A 12,896-nucleotide genomic window follows, 5' to 3' on the forward strand; every position below is an offset into this window, starting at 1 on the left:
TGGTTTGTCTCCCTCCCAATCCCATCTTGTTTCATTTATTCTTCTCCTACCCACTTAAGCCGCCATGTTGCATCACCACTCCTCATATCAGGGAGATCATATGATAGTTGTCTTTCTCTGCTTGACTTATTTCGCTATTGTTAAAGTCTTCTTAAATTTTCATCTTTACAGTTACATTCTACCCTTTCAATGTATTTAATTTTTTTGTATTTTTTTTTGTATTTTGTATTGTGCAAAAGTTTCGTATATTTTTGTATTTACATAAGTTTTTCTTTTTTACAATTTTGAGATGTAGTTTCTTCTAACAAACCAACCAAAATACACTCAGGGTATAAAGTATCGCTCTGTTTGGTTCAACTGTCTATTTATATTCCTCTTTTTTTTTTTTTCTTTTATCTTTTAACTCTCATTTTTACAATTACATTCTATCCTTTCACTGTATTTTACTTTTGTATATATATGTTTTTCTTTCTTTACAACTTTGGGATCTAGTTTTCCAACAAACAGGCCAAAATACACAAAGGATCCAGTGTATTGCTCTATTCTGTTCACCTGTCTGATTATATTCTCTCTTTTTAATTTTAGTTTTTATTTTATTATTTTTATTTTTATTTTTTTTTTGTTTGTTTGTTTCAGGTCTCTTCTACTTTGTTTAGTGTACATTTCTCTGGGGACATTGTTGCCATTTTAGTATTCTGTTGTCTCATTCATCTAGTCTTCTCTGGACAGAATGACAAGATAGAAAAACTCACCTCCAAAAAGAGAACAAGAGGGAGTAGTCACTGCCAGGGACCTAATCCGTGTGGACATAAGTAAGATGTCAGAACTAGAATTCAAAATAATGATTATAAAGATACTAGCTGGACTTGAAAAAAGCATTCAAGACACTAGAGAATCCCTTTCTGGAGAATAAAAGAACCAAAATCTAATCAAGTCAAACCCAGAAAGGCTATTAATGAGATGCAATAAAAAATGGAGGCTCTAACTGCTAGGATAAATGAGGCAGAAGAGAGAATTAGTGATATAGAAAACCAAAAGATGGAGAATAAAGAAGCTGAGAAAAAGAGAGATAAGCAACTACTGGATCATGAGGATAGAATTTGAAAGATAAGTGATACTATATAGCGAAACAATACTAGAATAATTGGTATCCCAGAAGAAAAAGAAAGAGAGAGGGAGGGGAGAAGGTATACTGAAGCAAATTATGCAGAGAACCTCCCTATTCTGAGGAAGAAAACAGGAATCCAAGTCCAGGAGGCACAGAGAACCCTGCCCAACAATCAATAAAAATAGGTCAACACCCCAACATATAATAGCAGAACTTGCAAATCTCAGACAAAGAGAAAATCCTGAAAGCAGCTTGGGATGAGATCTGTAACCTACAAGGGTAGAAAATCAGACTGGCAGCAGAAAAGAGACCTGGCAGACCAGAAAAGACTGCCATGATATACTCAGAATGCTAAATGAGAAAAATACGCAGCCAAGAATACTTTTATCCAGCTAGGATGTTATTCGAAATAGAAGGGGAGATAAAAAGCTTCCAGGACAAACAGAAACTAAAAGAATTTGTGATCACTAAACCAGCCCTATAAGAAATATTAAAAGGGGGGCGCCTGGGTGGCTCAGTGGGTTAAGCCTCTGCCTTCAGCTCAGGTCATGATCTCAGGGTCCTGGGATGGAGCCCACATTGGGCCCTCTGCTCAGTAGGAAGCCTGCTTCCTCCCCTCTCTCTGCCTCCCTCTCTGCCCACTTGTGATCTCTCTCTGTCAAATAAATAAGTAAAATCTTTAAAAAAAAGAAATATTAAAAGGGGACCCACTGAACAGAAAGAAAGACAAAAGTAACAAAGACCAGAAAGCAATAGAGATAATATACAGAAACAATTATTTTACAGGTAATACGATGGCAGTAAATCTGTATCTTTCAGTAGTTACTCTGAATGTAAATGGGATAAATGTCCCAATCAAAAGACACAGGATATAAGAGTGGATTAAAAAACAAGACCCGGGGCGCCTGGGTGGCTCAGTGGGTTAAAGCCTCTGCCTTCGGCCTAGGTCATGATCCTGGAGTCCTGGGATCGAGCCCCGCATCAGGCTCTCTGCTCAGCGGGAAGCCTGCCTCCCCCTCTCTCTCTATCTGCCTCTCTGCCTGCTTGTGATCTCTGCCTGTCAAATAAATAAATAAAATCTTAAAAAAAAAAAAAAACAAGACCCAACGATATGCTGTCTGCAAAAGACTCATTTGAGACCCAAAGTAACCTCCAGATTGAAAGTGAGGGGGTGGAAAACCACTAATCATGCTAATGAACATCAAAAGATAGCTGGGGTAGCAATCCTTGTAACAGGCAAATTAGATTCTAAACCAAAGACTGTAATAAGAGATGAGGAAGGACACTATAAAATAATTAAAGGGTCTAGTCAACAAGAAGATCTAACAATTGTAAATTTTATGCCCCTTACATGGGAGCAGCCAATTATATAAGTCAATTAATAAAAAAATTAAAGAAATACATTGATAACAATAAAATAATAGTAAGGGACTTTAATACCCCATTTGCTGCAATGGGCAGTCATCTAAGTAGAAGATCAACAAGGAAATAAGGGCTTTGAATGAAACACCGAACCAGATGGACTTCACAGATATTTTCAGAGTTCCATCCCAAAGTAACAGAATACAGATCCTTCTTGAGTGCACATGGAACATCCTCCAGAATAGATCACATACTGGGTCACAAATCAGATCTCAACTAGTACCAAAGGACTGGGATCAATCCCTGCATATTTTTGGACAACAATGCTTTGAAACTGGAACTCAATAACAAGAGGAAATTTGGAAAGAATTCAAATACATGGAGATTAAAGAACAGCCTACTAAAGAATGAATGGGTCAACCAGGAAATTAAAGAATTAAATTTATGGAAACAAGTGAAAACACAACTGTTCAAAGCCTTTGGGATACAGCAAAGGCGGTCCTAAGAGGGAAGTATTAGTAATACAAGACTTTCTCTATTCTTCTGAAGTTGTTTCAAAAAACAGAAAGGGAAGAAAAACTTCCAAACTCTTTCTATGAGGTCAGTATTACTTTGATCCCCAAAACAGACAAAGACCCCAACCAAAAAGGAGAATTACAGACCAATATCCCTGACAAACACGGATGCCAAAATTCTCACCAAAATACTAGCCAATAGGATCCAGCAGTACATTAAAAGGATTATTCACCAAGACCAAGTGGGATTTATTCCTGGGCTATAAGGGTGATTCAACATCCGCAACTCAATCAATGTGATTCACTACATAAAAGAAAGAACAAGAACCATATGATCCTCTTAATAGATGCAGAAAAAGCATTTGACAAAGTACAACATCCTTTCTTGATTAAAACTCTTCACAGTGTAGGGAGAGAGGGAACATACCTCAATATCATAAAAGCCATATACAAAAAGCCCATAGCAAATATCATTCTCAGTGGGAAGAACTGAGACCTTTTCCCCTAAGGTCAGGAATATGACAGGGATGTCCACTGTCACCACTACTGTTCAGCACTGTACTGGAAGTTCTAGCTTCAACAATCAGACAACAACAAGAAATAAAAGACATCTGAATCAGTTAAAGAAGAAGTCAGACTCATTCTTTGCCGATCACATGATGCTTTATGTGAAAACCCAAAAGATTCCATCCAATAGAACTCATACAGGAATTCAGCAGAGTGTTGGGATATAAAATCAACACAGAAAAATCAGCTGCATTTCTATACACTAACAGTGAGACAGAAGAAAGAGAAATTAAGGAGTTGATCCCATTTACAATTGCCTCCAAAACCATAAGACACCCAGGAATAAACCTAACCAAAGAGGCAAAGGATCTGTACTCAGAAAACTATAGAACATTCATGAAAGAAACTGAAGCTGACGCCAATAAATAGAAAATTGTTCCATCCCTCCTACACTGTTGGTGGGAATGCAAACTGATGTAGTCACTCTGGAAAACAGCACAGAAATTCCTCAAAAAGTTGAAAATAGAGCTACCCTACAACCCAGCAATCACACTACTGGGTCTTTACTCTAAAGATACAAACGTAGTGATCTGAAGGGGCACATGCACCCGAATGTTTATAGCAGCAATGTCCACAATAGCCAAACTATGGAAAGAGCCCAGATGTCCATCAACAGATGAATGGATAAAGAAGATGCGGTATATATATATATACAATGGAATACTATGCAGCCATTAAAAGAAATGAAATCTTGCCATTTGCAATGACATGGATGGAACTAGAGGGTATTATGCTGAGTGAAATAAGTCAATCAGAGAAAGACAATTATCATATGATCTCCCTGATGGGAGGAATTTAAGAGGCAATGTGGGGGGGCTTGGGGGTTAGGGAGGGAAAAAATGAAACAAGATGGGATCAGGAGGGAGACAAACCACAAGAGACTCTTAATCTCACAAAACAAACTGAGGGTTGCTGGGAAGAGGGGTAGGGAGAGGGTGGTTGGGTTATGGACGTTGGGGAGGGTGTGTGCTATGGTGAGTGCTGTGAAGTATATAAACCTGGTGATTCACATACCTGTACCCCTGGGGCTAATAATACATTATATGTTAATAAAAAATTAAAAATTAAAAAAGAAAATCATTCCATGTTCATGGATTGGAAGAACAAATAATTGTGAAAATATCTACGCTACCTAGAGCAATCTATATGGTTAATGCAATCCCTATAAAAATGCCATCAACTTTTTTCACAGATCTGGAACAAATAATCCTAAAATTGTATGGAACCATAAAAGACCCCAAATAGCCAAAGGAATGTTGAAAAAGAAAAAGCTGGATGCATCACAATTCCAGACTTCAAGTTCCAAAGCTGTAATCATCAAGACAATATGGCACTGGCCCAAAAACAGGCACATAGATCAGTGGAACAGAATACAGAACCCAGAAATGGACCCTCAGCTCTATGATCAACTAATCTTTGACAAAGCAGGAAAGATTAGCCAATGGAAAAAAAGTCTCTTCAATAAATGGTGTTGGGAAAATTGGACAGCCACATGTAGAAGAAGGATAATGGACAATTTCCTTATACCATACGCAAAAATAGACTCAAAATGGATGAAAGACCGAAATGTGAAATAGGAATCCACCAAAATCCTAGAGGAGGGATACCTGGGTGGCTCAGTTGGTTAAGCGTCTGCCTTTGGCTCAGGTCCTGATCCCAGGGCCAGGGTTCAAGTCCCACATTGAGTTCCTCGCCCAGTGGAAAGCCTGCTTCTTCCTCTGCCTTCTCTGCCTGCCACTCCCCCTTCTTGTGCTCTCTAAATAAAATCTTTAAAAAAAAAAAAAAAGCCTAGAAAAGAACACAAGTAGCAAACTCTGTGACCTCAGCCACAGCAACTTCTTGCTAGAAACATCTCCAAAGGCAAGGGAAACAAATGTAAAAATAAACTATTGGGACTTCATCAAGATAAAATGCTTTTGCACAGCAAAGGAAACAGTTGTCAAAAGTAAAAGACAACCAACAGAATGGAAAAAGATATTTGCAAATGACATACCAGACCAAGGGCTAGTATGCAAAATCTATAAAGAACTTGCCAAGCTCAACAGCTGAAAAACAAATAATCCAATCAAGAAATGGGCAAAGGGGACGCCTGGGTGGCTCAGTTGGTTAAGTGGCTGCCTTCAGCTCAGGTCATGATCCCGGAATCCTGGGATCGAGTCCCACATCGGGCTCCTTGCTTGGCGGGGAGCCTGCTTCTCCCTCTGCCTCTGCCTGCCTCTCTGTCTGCCTGTGCTCGCTCGCTCTCGCTCTCTCCCTCTGTCTCTGGCAAATAAATAAATAAAATCTTTAAAAAAAAAAAAAAAAGAAAGAAATGGGCAGAGGACATGAACAGACATATTTCCAAAGACATACAAATGGCAACAGATACATGAAAAAAATGCTTAACATCACTTAGCATCAGGGAAATACAAATCAAAACCACAATGAGATACCATCTCACACCAGTCAAAATGGTTAAAATTAACAAGTCAGGAAATGATAGATGTTGGTGAAGATTCAGAGAAAGGGGAATCCTCTAACAATGTTGTGGGAATGCAACTGGTGCAGCCACTCTGGAAAACAGCATGGAGTTTCCTCAAACAGTTAAAAATAGAGCTACCCTACAATACTGCAATTGCACTACTGTGTATTTATCCCAAAGATACAAATGTAGTGATCTGAAGGGGCACATGCACCCAAATGTTTATAGCAGCAATGTCCACAATAGCCAAACTATGGAAAGAATCCAGATGTCCATCGACAGATGACATGGATAAAGAAGATGTAGTCCATATACACAATGGAATACTACTCGGCCATCAAAAAATGAAATCTTGCCATTTGCAACAGCGTGTATGGAACTAGAGGGTATTATGCTGAGAGAAACAAGTTAGTCAGAGAAAGACAATGATACGATCTCACTCATATAGGAAATTTGAGACACAAAACAGAGTACCATAAGATGAAATCAGAGAGGGAGAAAAACCATAAGAGACCCTGAATCATAGGAAACAAACTGAGGGCTGCTGAAGAGGAGGGGTAGGGTGATGGGGTAAGTGGGTGATGGACATTAAGGAGGGCCCAAGCACTGGGTATTACATAAGACTGATGAATCACTGACTTCTACCTCTGACACCAATAATCATTATATACTAATTAATTGCATTTAAATTTTTAAAAAGGAAAATAAAATAAAATAAATTACAACTTTTGTGCTGCAAATGATACCATCAAGAAAGTGAAATGAGAACCCACAGAATGGTAACTAATACTCCAAATCATCTATCTGGCTCAGTGGGTTAAGCGTCTGCCTTCGGCTCAGGTCATGATCTCAGGGTCCTGGGATCAAGTCCCACATCAGGCTCCTTGCTCAGTGGGGAGTCTGCTTCTCTCTCACCCTCTCCCTCTGCCCCTCCCCCACTCATGCTTTCTCTCTCTCTCTAACTCTCTCTCTCTCATAATTAAATAGAATTAAAAAAAAAAAAAAAAAGAATAGGGGCGCCTGAGTGGCTCAGTGGGTTGAAGCCTCTGCTTTCGGCTCCGGTCAAGATCCCGGGGTCTTGGGATCAAGCCCTGCGTCGGGCTCTCTGCTCACTGGGGAACCTGCTTCCTCCTCTCTCTCTGCCTGTCTCTCTGCCTACCTGAGATCTCTGTTTGTCAAATAAATAAATAAAATTTTTAAATAAATAAAGAAAGAATAAAAAGATATGTAATACAATTTAAAAATAGGCAAAGGATATGCATAGAGATTTCTCCAAAGAATATATGTAAATTGGCAATAAGGACATAAAAATGAAAGTCATTAGCCATTAGGCAAATGCAAATCAAAACCACGATGAAGCATCCTTTCCGGGAGAGCTGGAAGGGCTTGAGTCAAAACGGTAGCCAACAGCCGTTGGTGAGGTTGGGAAGAACAAGCAAGCAGCCCTCCTGCTTTCTGGTAGGAATGTAAGTGGCACTGCCACTGTGGAAACCAGTTTGGCAGTACCTCTAAATGTTAATGAGAGTTACATTATGACCCAGTAATTCCACTCCAAGGTGTTCACCCAAGGGAAAGACTTGGGCACCATCATCCATGGCAGCCTTCTTCGTAATAGCCAAGAAGTGGGAAATGGCCCAGCAACTGAGAGTGACAGATAAGTAACATGTGGTATATGTGTTTGATGGAATATGGAGCCATGAAGGGAAATGAAACCTGCTTCAACAAGGATGAACTTTGACATCACTCTAAGTTAAGGAAGCCAGACACTCAACCACCTGGGACATGACTCCGTTTCCGTGAAAGGTCCAGAAAAGGCACATCTACAGAGACAGAAAGCAGATTAGTGGTTGCCAAGGCTAGGAGGACAGGAGAACTGAAGAGTGACAGCTAAGGGTTGTGAGATCTTTTTGGAAGGTGATAGGAATGTTCTGGAAGCAGATACAGATTGTGCAACACTGTGAACGCACTAAAAGTCCCTAGTGGTGGGGCGCCTGGGTGGCTCAGTGGTTTAAGCCTCTGCCTTCGGCTCGGGTCATGATCTCAGGGGATCGAGCCCCACATCGGGCTCTCTGCTCAGTGGGGAGCCTGCTTCCTCCTCTCTCTCTGCCTGCCTCTCTGCCTACTTGTGATCTCTCTCTGTCTATCAAAAAAAAAAAAAAAAAAGTCCCTAGTGGTAAATTTTATGTTGTGTGTAGTGTACCACAATAAAAGAATAAATCTTTTTTTAAAAACAGATTTATTTATTTAGTTGAGAGAGAGAGAAAGGGAGCACATGCATGTGAGTGGGGAGGGGCAGAGGGAGAGAGAGAATCTTCAAGCAGACTCCCCACGCAGAGCCCAACGCAGGCCTCAACCCCACAACTCATGAGATCATGACCCAAGCCAAAACCAAGAGTTGGACACTCAGCTGACTGAGATACCCAGGCACCCCACCAAAAATAAATGGGTTTTTAATTGAAATTTAAAGTACATTTGAATCTACACACACCTCAATTAATTCTGACAAAGTGAACACACTTGGTAACAAGCACCCAAATCCAGAACATTTCCAGTACCCCAGAAACTCTCACTGTGACTCCTATAATCATTGTCCTCTAAAATGGCTTTAAGAAATAGGGCGCCTGGGTGGCTCAGTGGGTTAAGCCACTGCCTTCGGCTCAGGTCATGATCTCAGGATCCTGGGATCGAGTCCCACATCGGGCTCTCTGCTCAGCAGGGGCCTGCTTCCCTTCCTCTCTCTCTGCCTGCCTCTCTGCCTACTTGTGATCTCTCTCTGTCAAATAAATAAAATTCTTAAAAAAAAAAAATCTTTAAAAAGAAATAAACTGGTGGGTGCCTGGGTGGCTCAGTGGGTTAAGTCTCTGCCTTTGGCCCAGGTCATGGTCCCAGAGTCCTGGTACTGAGTCCCTGCTTAGCTGGGAGCCTGCTTCTCCCTCTGCCCCTTCCCCTTGCTCATGATCTCCCTCTGGCTCATGCTCTCTCTCAAATAAATGAATAAAAATCTTAACAAGCAAAACAAAACTCATCTCCCTCGGGGCTCCTATGAACCTCCTCTCTCTTCTTAGAGGCCACACCTGTTGGGGGCTCCTGGTTTGTTTCCCGAGCTCACCTACCCGCTGACGTCTCACGGTACCCCCTTCCACTCCCTGCTTCCACAAAACACATTTTATAGTTAGGTTGCAATTCCTTCTCTTCGTCACTTAAATACAATTCTACAACTTCTGTTTCTTGAGGTTTTACCTTTAGAGACCAGGGTATAACTCTCCTCTTAGTAAGACAGAAGGATACACCTCCCAGTTTCCCAAGGTTCCCACTTTGTCAACAGGCTGATTACAGATGTTCATAAGAAGTCTTAACGAAGGGCACCTGGGTGGCTCAGTGGGTTAAAGCCTCTGCCTTCAGCTCAGGTCGTGATCTCAGAGTCCTGGGATCGAGCCCCGCATCGGGCTCTCTGCTTATCAGAGAGTCTGCTTCCGCCTCTCTCTCTGCCTACCTTTTTGCCTACTTGTGATCTCTCTGTCAAATAAATAAATAAAATCTTAAAAAAAAAAAAAAAAAAGAAGAAGAAGTCTTAACGAGCCCTGTTATAGCCATCCAGGGAAACACTGGAACTTTCCCCCAATCCACATGTTCAGATCTTAGCCAAGGGCCAAACTTAGAAGCAGCCCTTTCTAGAACTACTAGGCTAACTCTCTTCTGCACGCTCCCTTCGCCCTTTGCCAAGCATCTTGAAAGCAGAATATGATCACTAGGGACCCATACAGCAGGGAGAGATGAGCTCAGTTACACCCCGCAGGGATCTCGGACTTAGCCAGGGGCAGGGAAACCCACAAATCGTGGAAAGTGCAGTATCTAGGCCACACCTTGCTGTCAGGTGGGCTCTTGGACGCAGAATCTAAAATTCAAAGCTAGACGCTGCGTGGGAAGGCAGCAAGGGGAGTTCCCTTCAGAAAGAAAGGAAAGCTTCCAGAACAGTTCTGAAAAACCAAGATCAGTAACGCTCTCTCCTCTCCTCCTATGAGCATCCTAGTACAGGGGTTTTGTTTTTCTCTAGTGTTTTTTTTTTTTAAGATTTTATTTATTTATTTGACAGACCGAGATCACAAGTAGGCAGAGAGGCAGGCAGAGAGAGAGGAAGGGAAGCAGGCTCCCTGCTGAGCAGAGAGCCCAATGTCAGGCTCGATCCCAGGACCCTGAGATCATGACCTGAGCCGAAGGCAGAGGCTTTAACCCACTGAGCCACCCAGGCGCCACGTTTTTCTCTAGTGTTTAAAAAAAAAAAAAAAAAAAAATCGCTTCTTGGCCTTTTGGCTAAGATCAAGTGTTAAAAAAAAAAAAAAATCAGTATTGGGAGCCTGAGTGGCACAGTCATTTGAGTTCTCTGACTCTAGGTCTCCCCTTGGGTCACCGTATCAGGGTCCTGGGATCAAGCTCCATGTTGGGCTCTGTGCTTGGTAGGGAGTCTGCTTGAGATCTTCTCCCCTCTCCCTCTCTGTCTGCCCCTCCTGCTCATGCTCTCTCTCTCTCTCTCTCACTAATAAATAAATAAATCTTTTTTAAAAAATCAGTATGTCCCATTCAGTAACTAAAACTTTAATTCATTTTCAGTCACTCCCTACCCTCACCCAGACCTTTGTCGGGAAGGGTTCCACACAAGAAGGACAAAAGTATTTTTGAAGGAAAAAAAAAATTATACTATAAATTTTTATATCTTTATAATAATAAATTATATAAATAATAAATAAAAATTATAAAATAAATATTTATAAAAATAAATAAATAATAAATATGTATCCAGATATAATAAATATATCTGGCTATATATTTATATAAAATATTTATAAGAATTTATATATTTTTATATAAATATATAGCCAGATATATATTTATATCTGGAAAGACTCCTTAGGTTCAGGAAATAGGGCAAAATCCTGCTTTTTCAAAAGTGTTCAAAATGGGTTTCTATAACTCTCTACCCCTTCCACCCTGCACGGATCTAGTGAGGCCCCTGGAAAAGATAATGTCTTTCGGGGGGACAGCTGCACTTAGCACATGGCCCCACTAAGGTGTGTGTACCAAGAGAAAGTGAGGAAGGAAGAATCAGTCTATCTGTCTACCGATGGAAATTGCAGCTAAAGGAAAAATCAAATGCAGCAATCCACAGCCATGGGATGTCCCCCGTCCATCAGGAGTTGGGGGGAGGGTCACAGTCCTTGTGACATGCCCTCACCCAACCCGCTGGCTTTGGGCAGGAATCACAGTTAGGAAGGCAACGAGTCTGCACCAGAAACAGCCAATGAGCAGCTGGGGTTTAACTTGTGCCATCAAACCTTTCGGGGGGGCCTGGGTGGCTCAGTGGGTTAAAGCCTCTGCCTTTGGCTCAGGTCCTGATCCCAGGATCCTGGGATCGAGCCCTGCATTGGGCCCTCTGCTCAGTGGGGAGCCTGCTTCCTCCCTCTCTCTCTGCCTGCTTGTGATCTCTGTCTGTCAAATAAATAAATAAAATCTTAAAAAAGAAAGAAAGCTTTTCACCTGCAACAACCAGATGGTCCAGCAGCATCCCTAATGTTTTCACAGAGTCTGCTGCACAGGGGGGTGTCCCAAATCTGCCCAGCTCCTCAGGTGCAGTGATTTTACCTGATTTTAGCTCCACGCAGCTTGCGATAGGGCTGAAACAGCAGCAGGTGTCAGCTTGGAGGCGGAGCCAGGCATCTGGGATCTGTGAATGCGGGATTCCAAAAGTCAGTGGCCAAAAGGTAACGTGTAAAATAATGGATACACTCGTTAGCTTGACTGTGGCAAACCTTGCACAGTGCCTACACTGTTTATCAAAATATCACATTGTATACCTTGATTATCATCAAGGCAATTTTTGTTAGACCTCCCTAAAGCTGAGGGGGGAAAGGCTCTGGCTTTTCTTCTGTTGCAGCCAAGCGAGACAGCTTTCCTAACCCTTTCTGTCATGTTGGTCTTAGAGCCCAAGTGGATGTCCTCCAAACTATGCCTCTAACGGTCACACAGGCAATTTCACGAGAGCTCATTAGCAACGAAACAAACTGCTTTTTCAAGCCTCAAAGGTGTATCTCCATTTGGAGACTGCTTCTCCTTCTCAGTGGTCTTCCCCCTTGCCCCAACCCCAGAAGCTCCAAAAGGCAAAAATCATGGTAAGAATCTAGTTACAGAAGATTGCTCTGGTTTCAATACTCAAAAGATTTCACGGGTGCCTGGGTGGCTCAGTGGGTTAGGCCTCTGCCTTCAGCCCAGGTCATGATCTCAGGGTCCTGGGATTGAGCCCCGCATTGGGCTCTCTGCTCAGCAGGGAGCCTGCCCCTTCTCTCTCTGCTTGCTTGTGATCTCTGTCTGTCAAATAAATAAATAAAATATTAAAAAAAAAAAAAGATTTCAAATTCCAAGGAAAGTTACATCTCTTTGATGGGGACGATCCCTCTGGCACTTATTAAATTATAGGCATATGACATTTTACATCAATGTTAACCATACATCTAAATACAATAGCTAGGAAATACAAAGGAATTTTTAAAATTCTTTCTCTAATTTCACTGCAGATGAGAGTCCTGAAATCCGAGTTTCTCAGGACCAGCCAAGGCTTCAACCTTACAAGCAGGCCTTTCCGTGAATGGCAGCCTGGAGCCTGCCAGGTTCCCTCCTCTCTGCATACCAGGGCCCAGTCGAGGATGGGTCTTAAGGGCCCCTCTGAAGAGAAGGCACCAGGAGCAAGATCTCTAGGACCCACCCAGCTCCCAGCTCCGTTGGACAGAAGGTGGCAACTTGGGAGCAAAGAGAAGAGAGAGCCACCCTGGGCCACCGCTGACCTGTTACCCTACCCGGCCCAGCCTGAGAAGGAGAATTAGGAGGGAACATG

At 41.9% G+C, this 12,896-nt stretch overlaps 1 long non-coding RNA gene and 1 pseudogene across 1 annotated transcript in view; one reads left to right on the forward strand and one right to left on the reverse strand.

Moving 5' to 3' along the window:
- The window catches only part of LOC106005843, a 42,535-nt gene that overhangs the window by 17,343 nt on the left and 12,296 nt on the right, over window positions 1–12,896 (reverse strand). Inside the window, exon 3 of the long non-coding RNA XR_001179525.2 lies at window positions 11,651–11,732. This is a non-coding gene — a long non-coding RNA (uncharacterized LOC106005843). The remainder of the gene's footprint in view (window positions 1–11,650; window positions 11,733–12,896) is intronic.
- Window positions 10,305–10,448, forward strand: LOC123390171 (annotated as a pseudogene).

Source organism: Mustela putorius, unplaced genomic scaffold (genome assembly GCF_011764305.1).
Source record: "Mustela putorius furo isolate JIRA1106 unplaced genomic scaffold, ASM1176430v1.1 tig00537248_pilon_pilon_pilon, whole genome shotgun sequence".
Classification (NCBI taxonomy): domain Eukaryota; kingdom Metazoa; phylum Chordata; class Mammalia; order Carnivora; family Mustelidae; genus Mustela; species Mustela putorius.